General features: G+C 35.4%; 1 protein-coding gene and 1 non-coding gene across 45 annotated transcripts in view; both read left to right on the top strand.

Moving 5' to 3' along the window:
- The window catches only part of PTPRD (protein tyrosine phosphatase receptor type D), a 2,083,106-nt gene that overhangs the window by 281,620 nt on the left and 1,776,243 nt on the right, over positions 1-25,243 (top strand). The gene's annotated exons all lie outside the window — the stretch shown is intronic.
- Positions 22,132-22,238, top strand: LOC111770264 (U6 spliceosomal RNA). Its single transcript, XR_002803423.1, has one exon. It is a non-coding gene; the product is annotated as a U6 spliceosomal RNA (small nuclear RNA).

Below are 25,243 nucleotides of genomic sequence, written 5' to 3'. Positions count from 1 at the left end.
TATTCTACTTTGTAAAATAACACAGTGATCATTATCATGCATATTTGCACGTAGTACTAAGGTAATACCCAATCTGTTCTCTCCCCCTCTCTCTCCTATTTTTGGAATTGTCCTGAGTTGGTTTTCTTCACAAAATTTAGTCTTATTTGTGTCCAACTTGTAGAGAAAGATATTAATTAGGTATTCGAGATATTGTCCCAAAATGAGGCTTGCTTTGAAAAATCTGACAGTTATTTTAAACAATTAAGGAGTGTGATTAACAGTGTTTTAAAGTACTCATGAAATATATATCATCATTGTAAATTCAAAACCCCAGATATTGTGTTCAACATGCTTTGTGTCTTAGACTGCCTCTTGTTTTCTTATAAATTTCAAAGTGGCTTATCTGGACCCAAAAGAGGTTTTGAGGACAGTGTCATAAAACAGGAAAATCCAAAGAGGAAAATATTATGAAACAGATGCAGCACGAAGTTGTCCTGAGCAGGAGTCAGCTCCGTAAATATACTTCTATAAATGACATAGGCCACCAGCCAACAGCTGACCCACCCTTTGGGGATCAACCAGCTTGAGTGCAAAATTGGAAAAGGCTGAAGAAGAAAGGTTAATTCTTCTCTATGGTTCCATGGGGCCTATTGCTGTGCCCTGCAGAACTGTAAAGGGCTGGTGGAACAGGGTATGTTTTATTTTTACCCATACAAATTATTTCAATTACTTCTTGGAAATTTAATGTCAAACAAATATTATAATAGTAAGATTGAAACACTCTAAACCATGCAGCGAAATAGAATGCAGATACATTGTTTGAAGCTTCCAGAAATTTGGTTCTGAATTATTACTGTATTCTGTATCATAAATTATAAAATAAAAACTCCTACAATTTTAATAATCCAATTACTTAATTTTTTTCATGTCTGTATCTGTAGATCTACATATACATTATGATTTCAGAAGACGTAAGTCTGTTGGTGAGTGTAATGGATTCAGACCATTTATGCTACTGGCTACTAGATTTTGCAAAAGTAAAATAAATTTCTGCTTTTGATTTAGGTATGTCTCATTTTCATTTGTTTGAATGCTATACATCAGGCTTCCTAAATCGTGGAATCTATGATTGATCTTGAAACAAACATTCTTGGGATGAATTTGAAGAAATTAAGTGATAAAGTTAACACAAACATAATCAAGGCATTCATTGTGGATGTCTCCTATACAAATGAATCATAATTATATATTTCTTATCATGAGAATGAACTACATACACATAAATTTTAATGTCAACTTGGTATTGATCTTTCCATTCCATGTGTTTGCAAATCTTCCTACCCACTACCAGTCACACCATTCCCAGATGTATTTAAATGGCAAGGAAGAAGAGTTAGAATGTCAAGTCTGCATTAACCTGTCACAGAGCCCAGAAGAAATTTATGACCGAGACCTCGAATACCAGAGCAAACCTACAATTCTGAAAGAGTAGGTGCGATATTGGACTGTGTGGTATTGTCAAAAGAGGGATAACTTGGAATTGAGAGCTATGAATTCTAATTCTGCCTCAACCAGTTACTTAAAATATTCTATCAATGATAGATGTTGCCTTGGACATTGGATAGTGTCGATCACAGTGGCTCTCTTGAAAGTCTCCTCGCTTGGCTTCTGTAACACTATATACTCCTGGTTCTTTCTCTGTTTACCTCCATGTGCCCCCTTCTCTCTCTCATCTTTCTATGCTTCCTCATTGCAATGACAAAAACTAATATATACTATATATCTCTCTCTCTCATATGTATATAGTATATAGATATTTACTATCAAATGTATATACATAATATATATTTATTAGCTAATTCTATTTATTTATTTATTTGCCTATTTATTTATTTATTTTATTTCAGCCTTGAGTTCTCTCTCTATCTTTAGGAATGCATTTCCAACTGCCTTCAGTCCCCTCTAATAGCACATACCAACACAAACGCAAAGTTTCTATGACAGAAATGAAACTCACCATCCATCTCCCTGCCCAACCGTCTCTGGTTCTGTTTTATTTACTTGTTCCTGCTATATTCCTATTCTTCCAGGCTCAAAATCAAGTCATTTTCTCTAGACTTTCAGTCTCACTCTTCATATCTAATAAGACGACAAATCCTATTGATTCAGTTTCTAAAATCTTTAGAAATTTTGCCCTTTCATTCCAACGTTATCCTTGTTGAGGACTCCTTTTCCTACACTATTATAATTCTCTATCTGGTCTTCACACTTATAACACGTCCTTTCCTATACAAATGAACCTTATATACATCTACTGTATTAACATTTCTAGATAATTGTGATTATGTCTCTCCCTGCTCCATAGCATTCTGAATTTCACTACTACATCAAGATTAAAATGCAAATTCCTTAAGCTAATGCCAGACTTCTTTTCAATCATATCACTCACTTAGAAGCTTCTGTCTCCACCACTCTGTCTTTATCTTCACTTATCAAATCTCCACAGCTCAAAGACCATGATCTCCATGAGATTGGACAGAAAGCCACTGGAGTGAGAAATGATCTGTCCACTGTGGACCATCAGAAGTTTTCGCCTATACCTTTCTTATGGCATCCATTACAATGGTCTTTGCATAATTTATGTCTTTTTCTGCAAAGAAAGGGACACTGTTATGGCAGGCTTCCAATGGGAGGTGTTAGTTTAGCTAAATTTTGAATGGTGACTGGAATTGAACACACAGAGAAAATTGGTGAAAACATATTGGGAGCAGAAGGAGCAATACTTGCAAATGCATCAGGGTAGCGTGTTCTAGGACATGAGGCTAGGTGGAGATGGCTCATGTACGTGGGTACCGTGGGAGTTGATGCAGGACCCTAACCCTGTAGCTACAGAGAAACGGCTTTGTATCTCTCGGTAGGAAAAGTCTACTTCAAGTTGATTAAGAGCCATTTGAAGGATTTTAAATTTTGAAATTCCATAATCAACAGTTGTATTTTGGAATAACCATCAATACTTGTGTTTTGGAATAACGACACTTATGGCAGTATAAAGCAAGTGTGGACAAAATAGGGATTTAGGTATTATTTTTCCAATTTGGAGAGATATGTCTGTCTATCTATCAGTCTATCTGTATCCCTTGTCTTTGTGTCTCCACATGTACATTTCCATTTCCAAGTTTTCATCCTCTCTGTTCTTCAAATCTCTAATTATTAGCTACAGTAATCTATACGAATAGTGCCTGGGAGATACAATCCAGGTTAGCCCTGTGAAGCTGTGTGTAAGCATCAGGATGGTTTCCTGGACTGAATTACCTGATGATGGAAGTTCTGCTCCTACTTAGCCTCTCAGAAGCACCTCTTCAAAATCCTGTGCTGATCTTCGGTCTATGTAGATTTCAAACTGTATAGCCTGTATAGGAGAAAGTGATAATGGAGAGGACACATATCCAATCATTACTGATAGTCATGATACGGCTGTTTATCTTTAACCACCATGTGTCAGTCAGGACAATTGACAAACTAAAAGATGGGTCTGTTTTTACTACATATATCTTTATAGTAACAAAGAATGTTTTTGTTCTGTACAAAAAGCAATATAGATGACAAGAAACTTTATATTTCACCAAGTTACATTCCACACCTTTCACGTTTGCTCCTGAACTTTAGCACAAATGCAACAAAAGTCCTTTTTCCAAGGTCAGTGGAATTGCGCCTTTGAATCGCATCCTTAGACTGTTTTCTTGGTAACTTTGTACTTTAATTTCATTTTTATTATCTTGCTTTGACCCTTTTCTGTTTTTATTTTTGCCATGTGTTTATATGTAAAGTACGTATGTTTTAGAGAAGGTAAATAGATATATATTAGTATAAAGATATATACTATCTTGTTACACAAACGTAGAAAATGAGGATCTTATTGGTCATTTATTTCCATATCAGGTAAAGGATGTAGCAAATCTTTTTTTAAAGCATTAGTTTATAAATTTTAAAACTTCTAACACTAAGTTGTTATAAAATACCTGGTTAGAGTTTTCCTCTTGAAAGTCAATTTCTAATCCAACAAAACGAGAAGGCAGGTAAATATTCTTCTTCATATTAGTCATGATCAATACCTTCATATTCCTACAATACTAAAATGCTGTTTTAATTGTATATATGCTTACTTTATCAAGAACAAAATCAATCTTTTAAGAAATCAATGTTTACAAACTAGCCTCAAATGGGTGAGGAAGAGTGAATGGCCCAAATATGTGGAAAAAATTGACTTTGTCTTTTTATACCAATATTGGCACAGGAGTGTGTAATGAAAAATCAGTTATAACATAAACTCTCGTAATAGGCATTCAAGTGGTCTCTCATCAAACGACAGTACAAAACCAAGTCTGACTGCTGACTATATTCTATATCACTAGACCCTGATTATTCTTATTTCCTTTAAGTAGGGACAGATGTCACAGGGGCATAATAACAATGAAGTAGATAAGAGCTTCTTATTGGTCACTGTGTGAGATAGCCAAGTGAGTGACTGCCAGAGCCAGACGTACCTGTTCATGTGGGAGGTAGAAAGAGAGAGAAAAGAAAGGTAGTAAGTTAAACTCTGTGATGTCTCTTCCAGTGGCCATTCCTGACAAAAGCATTTTGTTGTATCAGCACTGCTGTGAGTGGTTAACCGCGAAGACAGGGGAGCCCTTTATAGTTAGCCTGATTGCCCTTATACTGTAAAGTGATCCTACCTTATTGCCTGAGGTAGCGTCTGATTAGATAAGGAATGAAACAGTGCAACAACTCTTAGTAACTTAAGTATATTACATAGGTATAACTTCTACCTAGGTTTAACTTCATGAAAATCCTACTTTGAAGACGATGAGATGCATTTTTTTTTCTCAGTAGCTACACAGTGATGGTTGTAGTTGTGCCCATAATGAAGAAGTTGTAGGTGTGGTAGTAGCATTATCTGATATATGCATAACTCTTCAGTTTTTAAGGTAGTTTTGTGTATTTTATTTTTCATGTGATCCTCCTTCTCACAACTAATCAGTGTCTTCTACACAGTAGGCATTTAACAAATGTGATAAATAAATTAATGAATGAAGGTAGGAATAAGTATGTAAATAGCCCAATGAAATAGGCAGTGCAATTAATTGCATTTATCTTGATTTTGCAGATGAGAAATGAGCTTAGAGCAAAATAAGGATTTCATGGAAGTTAGTTGGGAAAGTGAGTAGCAAGGCCAAAACTAATGTTTAGGTCTACCCCCCTAGAGCATATTGTATATTTGTGTTTAGATTTCCACCAATTTTTTAAACTTCCATTTATCATTCAGGTGCATATAATTATAAACTTCTTTAGTTCTCTCATAATCAGGGTGAAGACTGGCCTTGAGCTTGGAAGAAGACGCTGTGAAAGCTAAGTACTTTCCTTCCAAGTTAAGAATATTAAGAAAAGTCAGGAAAATATTAGACAAACCAGCACCTTGCACTAGAGGAGAGGAAGAGAAGTCTGATGATTGCACACCATATATAAAGGATAACATTATCTACATCAAGGATAAGCAAAATAAAAAGTAAAAAAAAAAAAAAAAAAAAAACCTCAGTATAAATATACTGAATTTGAATATCCAAAATTGGATTGTGCACCCACTTTTATGGGAAAGGGGCCAAATGGAATTTGCAGTCAAAATTGGTTCCCATTTGCAACACATGCTTCTGTGACAAAGAGAGATTTGAAAATGTAGGTACAGCAGGTGACTGGAAGAAGCAGCTTGTTCTCCAGGCTATTTTGGACTCAGCTGTCCTTTGCCCAGAACAACAACTTATTAATGGAGAAACCATCTTTGCAATCTTTTGTGTTTAAGAGTCATTCAGACTTGTCAAAATTCCAGCATAGCTGTCCCTTGGTTGAAGACAGAGTTACAAGGAGGTCTGCTCAAGAATGCATAGATACCCCAAAGTCTTATTGACAAATGGGAGACAACAGAGCTTCAGCCAAAAGCTTTAGAGTCCATTGGGATTTGTGGAAACATTTTCTTCAAACACCTGGGAAATATCCAAACTTCCATTATTCCTCTCCCTTTTAAACAACCACAGGTTTTTTTCCTTTTTAATTCTCAGTGAATATGTTGTTTCCCTTTCTGTTGCCACAGAGACATTACTTTCCTCATAATCTTGTTTTCTAAACCTGTAATTTATTGGCATAATATTTTTCTGGAACTTTAATAGACTTGTACTTATTTGTGAAAATAGGCATGGCTAATAGTGATGATGGTGGACTATATTTTTTCTTTTGATATGCCCTTGTACTTCTGAAATCATTAGTTTTCTGTCTATTTTTATATCATTTAGCAGGGATTGGAGAAGGTATATACATGTCTTGACATTTCTTTGACTATGCGTTGGTGAATAATATTGTCCTTTTACTGCTTTTTCTCTTAATTGCTACATATATATCTCTCCTCATCATTTTTTTAGATTCTTGAGTTTAACTCTGAAGCAAATTCAAAGAGTGTGGCATGGATTTCATTGATTTACACTATATTTGCTTCATTTTAAGTCTCTGTACAGGCCTCTTCTGTATGTAAAAAGAGAATAATTTGTTAGTGAAACACCATGTAACCAATTGTGAAGAATTCCCAACCTCGATTGTGTGACACCCCGGGGATCTCAAGTTGTCTCGACAAGCATTAGACTCTCAACACACTGTTTCATTAAAAGTTTTATGCCATGCTGCACTTTTGGAACAAAAGAAAGGTGGCAAAATCAATGATACCCAGTGATAACGTGTTAACATAACTCCAAAAAATGTTGTCAAATACTATGTTAGCCTGCAAAATTGAACCATTCTTAGTTTTTCTTCCTTTCCTATTAAAACTTATTCCACTTCCAATGTTTTGTGGAGAAATCTAATGTTGAAGGTTTATATATGTACATATATAGAGAAAGCTGGTCGCGATAAAGATGAAAAAGATACTGTCAGAAAGAAATCAGTTGGATTTTGAAGGAAGTGTTTATGAGGTGACTTTTCCAGGAAATGAAGTAATAATTTCTTTCATTGTGTGGACTTAGCAATTTTTAAAGTAAAAGAAATTTTGAGAGTGAAGGACGAGAGAAATGGACATAAAGAAAGAAAATAAGTGGAGAAAAATGACAACGGCGTCTTTTCTCCCCTAGTTGTCTTCGGTTGTTCCAAAGGTTGAAAGATCAAAATACGGGGGAAAGGTGCCATCTCTGAGTGCATTTAAAAAGGATAGTGAGCTGGTTAGGGTTTGATAAAACTGGTATCCACATCTGCTATTGGTAGGAGAGTTCAGTGATATAATATAATGAGAAAAAATTGGCTTCTTGTACCAAAACTAAATATATTTTTACACCCAGCAATTTTACTTTTAGGATTTTTTTCATAAGAAGTATTAATATACTCTCACAATTATGCAATGATTATCCACAAGGATATTTATGGCAGCATTGCTTATCATAGCAAAAAATTGAAAACAATCTAACTACTCATTAATAGAAGATTGGTTAAATCAATTCTGCTACTTCTGTGCCGTGAAATATAAGGTAGCAGTTAAAAAGAACGATAGAGATTAATTGCTTGCATTTTTGCCATAAGGTTTTATTTTTATAATAACAACTAGTTAGTAAAATAGAAATATTAATAAATAAAAGCAGAATTAGAATTAGAATGCTAAGCAGAGACAACCCTAGCACCTGCAGAAACTGGACAACTGAGTTTATTTAGAATATATACATTATATCACAAATTAATGGTATGAGAAGCTGTTGATAGCTGAAACAAATGAACTCAAGGCAAGACGTAACATTTTGAGACTCTGGATGTACAGGGCAAAGAATATACTCCTGGAAGGTTTCTGAGCAATTAAAGATTCTTTATTTCAATTATTTACTAATTTTTATTGAGAAAAAATGTTTAAACTCTAGTTATTAGGGAACTAGCTTGGTTTTTACAGATTGGTTCACATGTTTGAAAACCCTTGCTCTGAGTGGTCAATTTAGCTGTTAAAATGTGAATTTTACCTTCAGGAAGCCAGTCAGTCTTCTTGTACAAACACCTTAACCTCCCCAGAAGCCTCACTCATGTATTTCTGAAGAGGTCTCTTCATTCGGTGTCTATTTTTTATATCTAAGGATTATGCATTCAAGAAATGGTAATATGATTTTCATAATCACACCGCTAGTTTGTGGGATAGCTGAAATTACCATCTTGGTGCCTTCCTCCCAAGAAAGTTCTTTGTCATATCCATGCTGGTGTCCAGATTTCGGATTTCTGACAATTATAACTCACAGGTCAAAAAATAGGCTATAGTCTAAAATATTCTGCAGTTAATAGATTCTCAACGATTATCTACTGTTGATGATCATGATGACAGCCGTTCTACCCAATCTTATTACAAGATTTCTGTATAAGAGTCATTATAGGGGGCTGGTCACGTGGCCGAGTGGTTAAGTACAAATGTTCTGCTTCAGCGGCTCAGGGTTTCTCTGGTTCGGATCCTTGGTGGAGACATGGCACCGCTCACCAAGCCATGCCGAGGCAGCATCCCACCTAGCAGAGCCAGAAGGACCTACAACTAGAATATACAGCTATGTACTGTGGGCCTTTGGGGAGAAAAAGAAGAAGAAGAAGAAAAAGATTGGCAACAGATGTTGGCTCAGGGCCAATCTTAAAAAAGGAATCATTATAATAATAAATCATAAAATATTAATAGTAATAGCATGTAAATATTAAAGCAATAAACCATAAAATGTTAGTGACCAAGGTTTGTTGAACATTTGCAGTGTATCTGGTACTCTGCAATTTCATCGCATACATCAATGAATTTAATTCCCATAATAATGTGATGGGGTGGATTCTATTTCATCTTCAGTTTACAGAAGAAGAAACTAAGCCTTTAGAAAGTTGCTAGTACTTTCTCATCAATGAAGTGGACAAAAAGATGAAATATCTATGTTTTCAAGAAACTTCTGGTCTGTATCTTCACTGCTCTAATGTACAAAGTTCTATAGTGCAAGTCAGCATTAAATGTCATAGGAGTAGTAAAAATGCCTTCAGTAACAATAATAAAGCACATTATTATATTTGTTCAATATGGTACGCCTTTCAGACTATACTGGTATACATTGTTTGAAATTTTCATTGCTTTCTATCTTGGAAAGACGGTATCACATTCATGGGAAATGGGTCTCCCTTGGATTTTATCTAGATCTTTAAATTTTATTTATTGTGTGATAGCAAAAACTAAATATTGTTGTCTGAAAATTACGGCAGTTGAGTGAAAGTATAAAATGAATGAGAGTACATAAGCAGAATGCAAAAGTACACTTAAAAATCAAGGCTATAAAAATTCTCTTTGAACTTAACTAACATATTCATTTATCATTATTGAAAATCAAATGCTTGGCTTGGCAAGGGACATATCTGTACTATAATTGGAACCAATGAAACTCTAATTTGGCAAATAGGCTTCCTTGTTGAGTATTGAATCTTTCAAAATATATTGCTATTGGAACCTATAATGTGTTCTTAATTTTTTTTTTTTTTTTTTTTAAAGATTTTATTTTTTCCTTTTTCTCCCCAAAGCTCCCCGGTACATAGTTGTGTATTCTTCGTTGTGGGTTCCTCTAGTTGTGGCATGTGGGACGCTGCCTCAGCGTGGTCTGACGAGCAGTGCCATGTCCGCGCCCAGGATTCGAACCGACGAAACACTGTGCCGCCTGCAGCGGAGCGCGCGAACTTAACCACTCGGCCACGGGGCCAGCCCCAATGTGTTCTTAATTTTACCTTTTCAGGAGAGTTAATATGATTTCTATTTTAGGGCACAAGCAGTTATCTTTTCTGCTAGAATAGAAATCTACTACAAGCTATCACAAAATAAATAAATAAAGATTGTTATTTGATTTAACAGTGATGACAAAATAACTTCATGAGAAATGTTTTCATTATTTTTTTTTCTCATTAATGCAGGAGCCCCAAAAGTAAAAAACAACCTCAGATTGCTGTTTTCTGTGCTTTGCATGTATTTTGCTAGTCTTGGGAACCATCTTTTCAGCCTGATGTTTTGGATCATTGCATTCATTCATGCATGTGTTCCTTGTCCTTTGTGCTTTGGAACTATGCCTTAGGAAATGACAACTACAGCAATAGAGCTTTTTAATAGGAAGGATGCCTTGGAAATGCCATATTTCCATGTCTGAAATGTTTCCAAATCATTGGAGTAAAGCCCACATAACCAACAGTAAATATTCAAGCAGATATTTACCATACCAACATTCCTATGTCACTTTCCCATCACTCTAATTAAACAGCTAAAGTTGAAAGTCTCAGTTTTACCCTCAGTATACAGCTAAATATTACTTTCACTCCTCCAATGAATCCAATTTTTGATTGACTGATTGATTATTGATTCATTTATTTATTTATACTTGAATTTACCTGGAGCATACCTCAGCAACTTGGATATTTTTAGAGAAAAATGTTTACAGAAGTGGACCATCTCCAAAGTTTAAGAATCAGTGTTACTCAAGCTTACCCTGGTAACTCACTTCCCTACTGGAACGAAATGCTTCCTGGAAGGGAAATTGAGCCTAGATACTGTATGTTCACCTGAATTTTGTTTTTTTCTAAGAACTACAGGACAACTAAAAGGACATAGTCAAAGTCTATGTCTTGCATACTGAGTGTGTAAGGGAGTATGCAAAACTGAAGAACAAAATGGTGCATCTTGGAATTTATTTTTATTTACTTTACTCATATATTTAGGAGAAGTAATATTATAGATAGTACCACAAATTAAAAAATAATAAGAAATAACTTTTTTCTCACAGAGACTCTCTTGAGCTGTGCCTTAGCTATTGTGAGGGCTCAAATTCACTATACTTCGTTATTAGGGGTTTATCAGTCAAAAAGATTGAGTAGCACTGGCCTAAGTGGGTAGGCATTATTATCATATTCTTTTCTAATGGAAGATGGGAAATACTGCAGGATTAAATAATAGATTAAAAATGGGTAAAACAGAGATGAGCAACATTTTAAGAAGAAAGAATCTAAAACAGGTCAAACAGAACAATATTGATGCTCTTGCTCTCTCAGAAGCAAAGTAAGTGAGGACCATGTTTGGAATTTGACTATATTAAGTTGAGACTTCTGCAGAGGCTGACCTGCTTCTGTCCCACTCCCAGGTACCTGAGGGTGTGGCCCCTTGCTTTGCTAACAATATTATTTAATTCAGTAATTTAAAGAATCTGGAAGTGATTTTTGAGCTGGAAAAAATGAAGTCAGGCGTAAAATAATTTGAGTTTGTCTACAAATGAAATAAATTGAGTGTGTACACTTTCAATCATCTGCATAAGGCGTGAACTTAGGGTTTCTCCTTTGTCTCTGGTCCAAGTTCAGTGCAGATAATCAGTCGCATAGTTGTGTAGTTATGTTACCATGAGGTTCTATCCTTTATAATCACTGTCTATAAAGAGCTTTAGAAGACAAACTGCAGATTATTCTGTTTGTCAAGGTGCGCAGTGAGTCTGGAATCTGAGCAAGCAGCTAATTGCTTTCCCTGGCCAGAGAGTCGCCCTTGACCGGCAGCAGCAGTAGACATGTTAGGATACCCAAGGATTTCCTAAGCACAATTTTTTTGTTAATTTTGGTAATCTAAATATCACAAATCCAAGCTACATCACTCTGGCTCATCTTAGATGTGCTTATTTAAAAAGAAAAGCTTAAACATTGTGTCTACCTGTAACTGAGGGCTGATATAAGGAATAGAAGTATATGTAATCCCTCTGCTGTGAATTACAAAAGATATTTTTCATTAAGATGTTCAATGCTCTTTATATACAGACCCTGTGTAAAAAAAATGCATATTTCATGATAAATTGGATAGTTTCATACTCCTAGATGACAAGAACTATGTAAGAAATTGTGTTTTCTTTTTTGTTTTGCCTGACAGGATGCTCAGAGCTAAATTGGGATCCAAATATTGTTACCTGTTTTATCAAATTACCAATATGCTCTTCTTTTTATCCCAATTTTATATCTTTGTTTTGTTTGCCTCTGTCTTTGGGTCTTATGTTACATTGCTTTATTGTAAATCACTTTATATCCTTCTTGAAAATAGATAGATTATAAATAAATTAACTTAAAATAAGATCAAGGATGTAAGATAATAGAGCATTATATTCAATCAATAAACTTTATTGATCATCTATGTGAAGGCACTAGAAGAAACCAAGGATATCATCATGAGTGAGAAATTATCTGTGACATGAAGAAGTAAATCTAGTTGTATTTAGTTGTATTTGTAAAACTAAATCTGGTTTTCTAGCATAACAAATTAGCACAGATTAACTGGATTTAAACAACAAAAATTTATTTCTTTTTCAGTTCTGTAGGTCAAAAGTGTATGTTTGCTTGACAGTTCCTTTTTTGGGGGGTCTCGCAAGACCAAAGTCAAGACATTTATCTGTCTAGGCTCTTATCTGGAAACTGTTAAGGAAAATCCTCTTTCAAGCTCATTCTGATTGTTGGCAGAATCAAGCTTCTTGGGGCTTTAGGCTTGAGGTCCTCATTTCCTGCTGGCTATCAGCTAGAGGACTCTCTCAGCTCCTCAAGTCCACCTGCACTCCTAGTCCTGTAGCCCCCTCCATTTTCAAACAGCAAAGGTGCATAAAGCCCCTCTCACACTTCATACTTCTTTGACTTCTGCTACATCTCCTTCGCTCCAGCCAGAAAAAGTTCTCTGTGTTAAGGGCTCATGTGATTAGATTGGACTCATCCAGGTAAGAATAATACAGGCTGATTTCCGTATCATAAAGCCCATAACTTTACATCTGCAAAATCCCTTTTGCCATGTAAAGCAGCATATTTATAGAACTCAGGAATTAGGGTAGGGATATACTGAGGAGCCATCCTTCCTACCACACTAATGAAAAAGAGAGGGATGTAAACAAATAAGTTCTGTAATAAAAGTATGTGAACACTGAGCAATCATACAGAAAGGACTAATTGTAATTGATCAGTACAGGAGACATGGATGTATACTCAGAAAATAAATTAAATAACCAAGATAAATTAAAGAGGGCGTTCAGTTTCATCCATGCACGACATTATCTATCATAAAAAACAGAAGGTAAAACTTCTAATCTATAACTCCTGGTAATGACGTGGTGTGACAAGAACATAGTCTTGTTTTGAAGCAGAGGTTATATGTTATGACTCATGGTCTTTTAGGCCAGCAAAACTAATTTTATGTCTTTAACTATATAAGTGAAGGGGTAGTTGAAATCTTCAAATATCCAGAATTGCTTGATGCTCTTTGTTTTTAGGAAAAAAACAGCTTATCACACAAAATATAAAGATATATATTTTTTACTAAGTACTCTGTACATTAAAAGATGAAAATTATAAACCAGAAACTCATGCAAGGATGCTTCATATACCTGTTACTAAGGTAATACATTCATACAATGTCCTTTTAAAGATTTTCAACGATTAAAGACTTTCAACAATGTATTTGTAAAGACTTTCAGCAATTAAAAGTTTTCTTGTTTTTCTAGTATATTAAGTCATTATGAATTTATTAAGTAAAATTCATCTAACTAGAATGTCTTCCTTCTTTTCACTGAAATTTTATTTATGCTTAATTAAGATAAATAGATGAAAAATCATTCAATAAACTCACATGGTGTTACAAAACTTATTCTCTGTTATTGCTTATTCATTTAGGATTAGTAAATATAAATGCAATTTATTATTTGCCATATACATATTAAAGGTACTTGGTAGAGTGAAATGAAAATAGCACTGGGCTTAAATCAGAAGATGAGAATTAAAATCCATCTCTTTTCTGATACGTTCTAACTCTATAATTTACGTCTTGAACAATCTGAGCAAATTTATCTCTATAAAAAAGAGGTTTAGATTAAACAATCTCTAAGGTCTTTTCATACTATAAATATTTAGAATTTTATACTAAGATAATGAAAGGTTCAGGGAAATCTATGCATAAAATAAAAACAAATTGATATCTAAGGCATTTTTTAAGAGTTCAACTATTTCTCAGTTAAAAATGCAAATGTTTTCCAGAAAACAATGCTTTTAAGTTGATTTGATTTACAGTCATTTTCCAAAATGGGGAAAACACCACATAAAGTAATTGTTTTTAATGGTTATTATATTTTAGTTTGTAACCACCCGATAATGTGACTTTTTCTCCCTATCTTTCTGCCTCTTTCAAATTAGATGCTTTATCTTAATGGGATTTTTTTTTTCTTCCTGTGTTTTCAATAGATGAACATCTCTTTGTGTATTTATAACCACTGAGCATTATCAAATTCATTTGAGATTTAGGCTGCCTGATATCTCGCTAACTCTCTCCAGATAAACATGGGAAAACAGAAAAAAAATTATTTTTGTGCAGTGTTTACTGAAATATCAGTATAAAAATGAGGCAATGCCAAATTACTATCAAAACACCAAATTCTGGTCAAACATTTCACATATTTTACAACAACATTGAGAGAATTTCAAAGATTCCTAGACAATTACCATACTCGATACTTATTAGAGAATATGCTCTGAGTAATGGAAAAATCAAAGAGAATCCATCACTTTTTAAATTGTGTGTTTACAGGAAGCAAATCACTGAGCAACCACAGTAAAAATGGCAGGAAAAAGTTTCATCACAACATTGATTCCATGCTGTACTTAGGAATGTAGAATATTCCAGGGGCCAGGTGGTAGATTTCACGCCCTCCACTTCAATGGCTTGGGGTTCACCCATTTAGATCTCAGGTGCAGACCTACACACCACTCATCAGGTCATGCTGTGGCAGCATCCCAAATAAAAAATAGAGGAAGACTGGCATGGATGTTAGCTCAGCGACCATCTTCCTCAAGCAAAAAGAGGAATATTGGCAACAGATTTTAGCTTCGGCTCAAATCTTCCACACCAAAAGAGAAAAAAAGAATGTAGAATATTCTGACTAGTACTAAGATGGATCTAACTCCATATCTTAACTTGGTGTATGAAAAAGTCATCAGCAGTCACCCTTGTGACTTGTGTGGTGTTTGTTCACTCTTCTAAAAGGAACTAGACTCAAATCTCAAAACATTCTGCAGTGGCATAACTTATCAGCGAATTTTTCTAAACTTTGAAAATGAGTATGAACCTTCAGCATATGCTAAGTTTGGGGAAAGAAGATTCATAAAGTTACTGCCCCTTATAATGGAATACTTCCTTTCATTTTAATGTTTGATTTTATAAACACTCAAGGAGTGTCGTCAACCTAACGGTGGAACAAGTGTGAATAAATCAAATTTATGTAATGTGATTTAATGTTCTTCAAGCTTAACTTCTTTCAGCCTTTTTGCTTTTCCTGTCTGAAGATCCTAAACTAAGTCTCTCATCAAATGCTAGATCCTTCTCCTCCAAAACTTTGATAATTGTATATACCTTGAAAGAAGTGCCATTTTCAGTAATTTTTTTTAAATTGAATATTGAGGACAAAGCTCTACATATTAGTCAAGAAAACATAAAATCATTTTTTACAAGATAAAGAAATACTGAGTGTTCTAGTTGCTTTTTCATTTTGCCCATAGGTCTTTGAGGGGATCCTCAACATCTTGTTGAATTTTCTGGTTGAGGCACTTCATTTTGAGGTGGAAGCAGTAAACACAGAATTTGAGGCCATAGGTTTCAAGAATGGAATTCCATATCACCTGCTCTCTGTGTGGTCTTGGCTATGCTACTTAAATTCTAATATTTAAAATGGGGTGAATAATACCTCATCACAGGTGTCATAGTTTGTGTGGGCTGCTGTGACACAAATGCCACAGACTAGATGGCTTAAACAACAAACATTTATTTCTCACAGTGCTAGAGACTGGAAGTCTGAGATCGGAGTGCCAACATGATTGGTTCTTGAGGAGGGTCCTCTTCCTGCCTTACAGGCAGCTGCCTTCTTGCTGTGACTTCATATGGCAGAGAGACAGATCATCTCTCTTGTATCTATTCTCATAGGGACACTAATCCCATTCCTGAGGACTCCACCCTCAGGACCCAATTATCTCCCAGAGGCTCCACTTCCAAATACCAACATGTGAATTTGGGGGGAACACAAACATTAAGACCATAGCAACAGAGTTCTTATTATTATTGGCTTTATATGTGATTTATGTGTCTGATTTGTGAGAAATCATTTATTTACAAACAAATATTAAATGAACATTTCAATATAAGCAAGAACATCTGAAATACAAAAGTAGGTATTGTTGGCCACTATTTGAATAGTTACTTATTCTTTCATGTAACATTAATTTATATGCATGCCTAGTAGCTCTCATTAAGTGTTTCTTATTCACGTAACATTAACTGGGAGAGAATATATATTTTAGGTGCTGAAGACGCAACAGTGAACAAAACGGAAAAGTCCCCCTTTTATAGAGTTTATATCCTTGGGATGAGAACCAAAAAAGTCAAGTAAATAAATTAATGTCTAATGTCAGTGGTAAAAAAGAAGAATAAGGAATATTTTTGCCATATTTCACTATGTTTTATTAGATTTTGCCAGATAGCAACCAGCCTTAAAATTTCCCAAAATATAGGTGAGTTCCTGTCTTATGTTACTGTTGTCTGTGGGTCTCTGTGGGTCAGTGTCTGCTCTGGGCTTGTGTCTTCTTCATTCTGGAATCCAGGATTCACAGAACACGTGGACTGTGTAGCCAGTTTTGGAGACTTTGACTTTTATTTCAAGAGAGATAGGAAGATATTGGAAGATTTTGAGCAGAGAAGTCTTATGATTCATTGTATATTCTGAAGGAATTATTAGTAAGGGTGGCAACAGGAAGAACAGCTGAAGGCTAACAGTATAGTGTAGATGAAAATAAAGTAGTGTGCACTAGGATGGTAGCCTTGAAATGGGGAGAGACAATTGGTCTGATTTTGGAGATACTGAAGGCAGAGCTGAAAGATATGCTGCCATTGTATGTGGGTATGAGACAAAAATGCATTCAAGATGGCTCCTGAGTATCTTTCACTTGAGCAATTGAAAATATGATGTCTTTTATTGAAATAGCTTTTAATATTACTTATATAAAATTGTGATATATCCTTTTACTTTTTCCTGGGCTGTGAACCAACCTTAGAACTTCTTACAAAACAAGGACTGAAACTACTCAAACTAATGGAGAGTTTACTCTAAGGCTACATGCGCATAGAAATTTAGGACAAGATCCAGTAAAGTCAGCAAAAGTGATAATCCTTTAATCAATTATTTCCACTAGAAAGCAATCACCAAGGCCACTCAGATAATCCCCACATACACCTTGTGGTACTGCAGTTGAGTGCCTCCAAGGTGGATTAATTTAATGGCTCACTCAAATCTTTCCATCTATTAGTTTCCTATGGCTGCTACAACAAATTACCACAAACCTAGTGGCTAAAACAACATAAAATTATTATTTCACAGTTCTGGAGGCCAGAAGTTTGAAATCAGTTTCACTGGATGAAATGAAGATATCTTCAGGGCCGCTTTCCCTTCTGAGACTCTAGAGGAAAATTTGTTTCCTTGCTGTTTCCAGATTCTAGAGCCGCATTCTTTGCATTCCTTGGCTCATGGCTCCTTTCTCCATCTTCAAAGCCAGTAGTGTAACATCTTCAAATCTCTCTGTGCTTCCATCACATTCCATTCTCCTCTCCTGCTTATAAGGACCCTTGTGACTACCTTTAGGCTCCACTCAGATAATCAAGGATCATCTCCCTATCTCAATATCCTACTTTTATCACATCTGAAATTTCTTTTGTCATTTAAGATAATATTCCAAGGTTTCCGGGATTATGTTAACAGCTTTTGAAGCCATGATTCACCCTACCACACAATCTTTCTACTCTGCCTTCCTCAGCTAGGTGGCTTTATCCTCAGCTGCCATCCGTTGTGGCTACATGATGGCTGCATATTCTAGGAAGCACCTGCAGACACTAATGTTCAGTGGAAACAAAAAGGGCTCTATGTATGTGTCTCTATTTATCATCAAGGAAACCTTTCCCAGAAGCCTCCCAAGAAGGGTTTCTTCATAACTCGAGAGGAATCCCACTACATGCTCATTTCTAAATAAATCACTAAGTAGGGGCAATTAATGCAGAGTCCCTGAACAATTACATTTGCTAGAAGAATAGAAGGTCAGACTATTAGATGATGTCAATATTAGGGAAACAACCAACATTTTTCTTACATTTCTCTAGCATTAACTTAGCATTTCTATACCATGAGAGTTTATTTCATATGCAAAAGTGTCTGTAGGATTTTGTGCATGTGTATATGATTTCCTTTGTTAAGATTTATGTTTCATTTAGTTATAACACTAGCTAACAGTGAATCCTCCCAGTAACACTGACCCTTCATGTCCTTGACCCTTATTCATTACACTCCAGCATCTGTAGAATGCTACCTTTTGTTTTTTGCTTCTAAACTTAATGCATGTCAGGTTATAAATGCATTTTAAATACATTTTTAAATAACACATCTCCCTATGGTTTCAATGTTTAAAACCAAAGACAAGAATAGAATGTTAGAAAGATTAATCAACTCTAAGAGTCAATAATATAATTCCTTATTTTCTTCAGCCGTTTATATATTATAATGTATATTAGTGGAATCCGTCATTTTTAAACATATGGAAGAAAGCGAAAAAGAAGCTTTCCCAAATTAAGCTGCACTGTGATGCCGCTACAGCTTTCTCATGTAGTACTGTAATCCCAAAAGCAAATGTCTGACATTCTCTTTCTTAAGTTGGAACCTGATTTATGGGTTTATGCCTGCATCAATGCCTCCTTTAGATCATTGCAGTTTGAAAAAGAGTAAACCAGCCAGCTTAAGATTGTCTTGTTAACAGTTCTGGAAAAATAATAACCAGCTTGTCATACAAAGGAAAGAAGATACAAGAGGTACAGAAAGAAGAAAGATCTTGACTTCTATTGAATAAATTAACAGTATCTTGGATGTTTTATGATATGAAATTTGCTGCCAGCAGCAACTAGCAATCAATGTTTACCGTTGCCCTTCTCACACACCTTTGCGGACATTCCTAGATTTGATATGAATATTGCAAGTTCAGTAATGTAACATGGTCATCCTATCATAAGGAAAGAAGATTTGACCAATAGCTCTTGTTTTGCAATTTTAATAAGTGACAAGGTTGTAAGATAAGTTCAAATTGACTAGAATGCCTGCTTTTAAATTTCACTGAAACAAATAAATATGTGAATATTTAACTATAACTGAATTACCCGACCCCTCCTCAACACCCACATAAGTCATAAGAGGTCCCTCTTTCTCTAAACACTCCTCAACGTTTCACCGGCACCTCTCTTCCCGCCGTTTGCATTCTACTCTTCATTACAATTTGTCTCATGAATATCTTACTTCCATTATTGTATTTTCAATGTTTATGTATATGGAGAGAGTGTCCTGCATACAACAGGTACTTTAAAATATATATTGAATAAATGTTTGCTTCCCAATCACATTGCAGGATTTCCCATTCAGTCCTGTTTTTACGATGTCTAATTAACTCTTGTGATGAATAAAGACACTTTCTACATTAAAAGTCATGTCTTTTTTTTCTAATTGAAGGCCAAGTGAGGTATTAGCATTAACGGAAACAAACAAAAAACACCAGTCCTACCGGGTTACTTTCGCTTATCCTTCAGGTTTCAAAAGACAAGTAAATTTCTCATTATTGTCACTGTAGATGCTTTGGGGAAATTATTTGTACCATCTCTGATGTTAGACAGTCATATCAATGTGAGCATGGTTCTTGTCTCTGTTCTCAGCTTCTCCTCTCCCACACCTAAACTGGAGCCTGCTTTGTGGTTCGCATTCAATAGATGTGTACTGAATAGAAACATAAGTTATAAAAATATAAAAGTTAATTTATTTTTTTAAAGAGGGATGTGTCACATAGACCGGATTAATAAATAAATTAAATAAATAATATATAAATAAATAAGGTCGTTAATACCTACCCCAAACTTTATGTGAACCCACCTCATTTCTGGAGGTTTTATACATTATAGCGTGGACTCTGTTAAAAGATAAACTGAGGCATATTAAAATTTGTAAGAGTTTATTTGAGCAAAAATCTATTTGAATTGGGCAGAGCCAAAGCAGCCAAATGATTAGGAGAACTCCTGGACAGAAGCTCGGGGAGAGACTTCTATAGAGGACAGGCAGGAACCAAGTGAGGAAATTATTGACTGGCTAGAGCTTAAAGCCTAGCTGGCTATGTGATTCGTTGTCCTTAGGTTTCCATTTCGTAACCTTGAGGTATTTACAGGCTTAGATTTTGGTTTACTTACGTAGGGTACCAGGCCATTAGAGCCACCTCAGCTAATGGCCTCTTTGTTTAATAATATAGCAACTCTTAAATTAGTCCCATTCTGGCAACCTTTTCTTCAAATTTGAATCTCGCTTTCAGTTTTCCAGAGACAGCAAAAGCGAAAGAAAAAAGATAACGAAAATGTCCATCTTGATTCCGATTGAGTAAGTGAGTGATGTTTTGGTTACTCCCCGTCATATATTCCTGTCGGTGCCTTACTGATGCCTTATCACATGGTCAGTTTCTCTGAGCACAGACGAAAGTGCTATTGGACACTCCCTATTGTATATTTTCCTACAACCCAATTTTAGCATCTCTGAAATAAACCCCCAAGATGAAAACAAAAATGTTTTTAATTTCCCACTTCTAATCTGAGCTGCTGCCATGTCTATATTTTAGAAATTGTAAAGTAAATGAGGCAGTGATGAAGCTTTCATGCCAGAGACGCTTTTAAATATCAAAGCATGTCATTACTGCCGAGTTTCAGTTTTCTCCTAATTCCTTAATTAGATAGGATAAGACCTGCATCTCTTCAGCAAATTCTCCTGCTATCCTTTCCTGGCCTCCAGAGAATCTCGTATTTGTATGCATCATATTTTATTTGTAATGGACTTTTACAAATTGTAGACTTTGTTCTTTCATGCTATCCTTGAACTAGAGGTGACTTCTAGATTTCCATGTTCCTGAAAACAAAAGCTAAATTGTGCTGCTTCTTTGTTTCAATCAGCATGTTAGCAGATAAATTGATTCAAACAGATAAACTGTTTTAAATTCTGTGGAGAAAATAGAAGGAATTACCTTATTTGATAATGGGCAATATGAATATAATATAATAATGCATTTCAAATAAACAATACAATATAAATAAACATATTTGAGAATGGGAATTTGGGAAATTGTTTTTAATACTAATAACCCAGCAGCTAATTGAGGCATTAGATACGACAAACAGAAAATTTTTCTTCTAAAATAGTTTTAACCGGATCATACAAACAGATTTTGTTTCTTTTTTTTTCAAGTGGCCATGAAAGTTTCACGTTACTTTTGTTTTTTTTTTTTTTGAGGAAGATTAGCCCTAAGCTAACATCTGCTGCCAATCCTCCTCTTTTTTGCTGAGGAAGACTGGCTCTGAGCTAACATTAGTGCCCATCTTCCTCTACTTTATACTTGGGACGCCTACCACCACATGGCTTGACAAGCGGTACGTAGTTCCACACCTGGGATCTGAATAGGCGAACCCCAGCTGCTGAAGGAGAACATGCGAACTTAACTGCTATGCCACCAGGCTGGCTACTTTACGGGAATGCTTTTTAAAAAATTTTCTATTCTTAAGATGATGAAGGCAAAATCAACCACCATTTCCCCTGACAAAATGTTTTTTTAAATGGAGGTCAATTTTGTGTTTCCAAATCTTCCAACAGATATTTATAATCAATTTGTTTAAAATATTGTAGAGTAAATTCTTGAATTCTTAATTGATTCATAATTGTTTTCCAACCTTACAATTTATAGGATTGCCCTCATCAATGTTGAATTTGAGGCTTCATAGTTTCTTTCATTCGAACTTCTCATGTTCATTGGAACTTCTCAAAACGGATATCATGTGACATAGGTACTGGAGGAATAATAATTAACAGTCAGGAGTAGCCTGCCTCTTAGGACAGAAAACTTCCTCAATTTGGCAAAATGCCTTGTTGGTCTTTTTGGCTGGGAAATAGCCTTTGGGCTATTGTAGAGTGATCTAGAAGTGACAAGGAGATAGTGCTCACTTCAGCAGCACATATGCTAAAATAGGAATGCTATAGAGAAGATTAGAATGGCCCCTGCACAAGAATGACTTGCAAATTCGTGAAGCATTCCATATTTAAAAAAAAAAAAAGTGACAAGGAGATAAGATTCCTGCTTAGTAATGCTCTTAAATTGGGACAGTTGCTAGTAAATTCATTAAAGAATAAAACAAAGGTGACCAAAGGTAGGAGAGAGAGGGTGCAGTGATATGGCAAGAACTGGAGCCCCAACAGGATAACCACCCGAGGCCTGACCAGCGGAAGAGTGATCAGACTCCACTGGGCTTCCTGCTTCTGCCTGTGTTATTACCTTTCTCCTGGCTCCTGCCTCATGCCTAGACACCCTCCTGAGGGGAGTGTGAGGCCTGAGTTTAGGACACATGCCATAGCAGTGGTGGCACTAGTATGTGGATTGTGTATGTGTGTGTGTGCATGTGTGTGTGTGCCGCTTAGATTCTCTGGGGACACAGGATCATTTAACCAGAAGCAGTCTTTGAAGGTCTGGATGCAGGAGAAATATGACACGTTAAGAGAGAACTCATTTCTGCTAGCGTCTTCTTGAGTGGTCAAGTTGGTTCTGGAATTCAGTTTGGCCCCACTCACCAAGCCTTGCTACAGGACCTAGGCCTGCCATCTGTCTAGACTTTGGGACTTCTTTATCTAAAGGTGTCCCAACACACACATGCTATGTACTAATCATGATCCTGCCTTGTCAGTTCCTACCGTAGGCCTAAAGGAGGCATTTTAGGGACCTGGACCACAGAATACCTGCTGTGCAGTTAACAATTAATGAGCTCCTTGACTACACCACTAGGCTGGTGGCCCAGAGTAAAACATCCTTGGCATAAGTAATATTCCCTGATTTTTCTCCTCAGTCTCTGACTCTTTCTGATAACTTGCTAGCTAGATATTGATATAGATAGCTTGATATGTATATATGTACAAGTGTGTATAGCCAGCCCTGGTGGCCTAGTGGCTAATATTTGGTGCTCTCACCATTGCATCCCCTGATTCATTTCCCGGTCAGGGAATCATACCACCCGTCTTGTCAGTTGTCACATTGTGGCAGCTGTGTGCTGCTGTGATGCTGAAAGCTATGCCACCGGTATTTTAAATACCAGCAGGGTCACTTATGATGGAAAGTTCTCAGCAGAGTTTCCAGACTAAGACAGACTAGGAAGAAGGACATAGCCACCCACTCCAAAAACATTGTCCATGAAAACCCTGTGAATAGCAGTGGAGCGTTGTCTGATATAGCACCAGAAGGTGAGAGGATGGCGCAAAAGGATTGGGCAGGTTTCCGCTTTGCTTTACAGAGTCAGAATCAACTCGAGGGCACTAACACAACATACGTGTATATAGAGATATATGTGTTTATGCATGCACATATACACACACATCCATAATATATGCATGCATGTATTATATGTATATATAATGGTATATACATGGCGCAAAATAAAATAGCACAGAAGTAGCACTAGCTTCCACAATTCTCCATCAATAATCCCACTTTCCAGAAGCAAATGTTGATTTTTATTTCTTTTGTGAATTACCTAAATACCTTTAAGTAACAAGCGTAATAAGAGTATTCCTCTGTTTCTCAATTTATCAATTTTAGACGATATCTTTTGACTCTCACCTATGAAAAATAATTGCTGTGCAATTCTATCATCCTACTAAGCTTCCTCACTCCTCTCAAAATCTGATGTATACTTTTTCTAATTTATCTCTTGGTTAATTTAGTATAATTACATGACTCATTTGAACTTTGATTTCTTGGACCACCAATTTGTGCAGCATATTGAGAACCTCCACTGTATGAAATGAGAATGTTATTGTCCTTATTTTTCAACACCTCTCTTTATTTGCTACCCTATTTCCTGAAAGATCTAACTTTGTTTTCGTATTTTCAAGTTTGTTAAACTTTTATTCTCTTTTTCTTCCATGTTTGAGTCATCAGTATTTTGTGTTTAGGTTGATTCTAAAATTAAAACAAATACTCCTGATTATATGAATGCTGTTAGTTGCAGTAGTGTGTAGGATTATGTGTCCTTTTCTGGAGGTTCAAGGCTAAGAACCTTTTGCATCAAGGATTTTAAAAAACAATATTGTCATTATTTTTGTCTCTCTATGTTTTAATACTTGCTTAGAGATTTCTTTATCATATACACACAAAAGTCCAAAATTGAGAGGCATAATTTTATGTTCATATGGATTAAAAATACTTAAATATACATATATATATTTCAGACACACACACATATACACACAGAAATGCCACGTGTCAGGTTCTTTCTAAGTATATAGAAACACATTTAATTAACTGATTTAATCCTCGCCATAATCCTATTGAGAGTGGTACTTATTATTATGCCTGTTTTAGCGATGAGGATATTGAAACCCAAAAATGGTATGTGGCATGTCCAATTGTTACATAACTGGTGGGTTAGTGATGGCACTGAGATTCAAACCCAGGAGTTTTGCTCTAGTGCTGTGGTTTTTGTTAACCATCATATAATGTTTTCATAGGAAGAATTAAATTTAGATGCATGTTAAGATATTATTTATGGGCCTTTCAACAGAAAGAATGAAATTCAAGTGAGATTTTATAACATCTTGACATACTGAACCCCAACAAACTACTTTTTTATGCTCATAATACAAGGGAGAATAAATGAAAATATAGTCATTTTTTAGATATTTTCTTTCTGCACTTTTAATTTCTTTATTCTTTTATGTGAAAACAAATAGTACTTTTTGCTTATCTGAGTTTTAAAATATTACATTCTTGTAGCATTCATGTAGAATTGATAAAAACAGGTATATTTTGGGACTCATTTATCTACATTTTAATTTGAGAGCCTGTTTCAGAAGATACTTAGAGTCAATAACTGACAAGAATCTTTATTACAGTTATTAGCCAAATTAAGAGTAAGTTCTTAGTTCCAGTAAGTAGCTAAAATTAAACATTAATAACTTTCATAAAATGTTCAAAATGACAATTAAAATTAAACATTAATGCCATTTGCAATACTGTCCAAAATGGCGCTCTTATATAGAAAACTCATATTCAGATTACATTA

The sequence above is a fragment of the Equus caballus genome, chromosome 23 (assembly GCF_041296265.1).
Source record: "Equus caballus isolate H_3958 breed thoroughbred chromosome 23, TB-T2T, whole genome shotgun sequence".
Lineage (NCBI taxonomy): Eukaryota > Metazoa > Chordata > Mammalia > Perissodactyla > Equidae > Equus > Equus caballus.
This window is presented reverse-complemented; position numbering and strand designations above follow the sequence as displayed.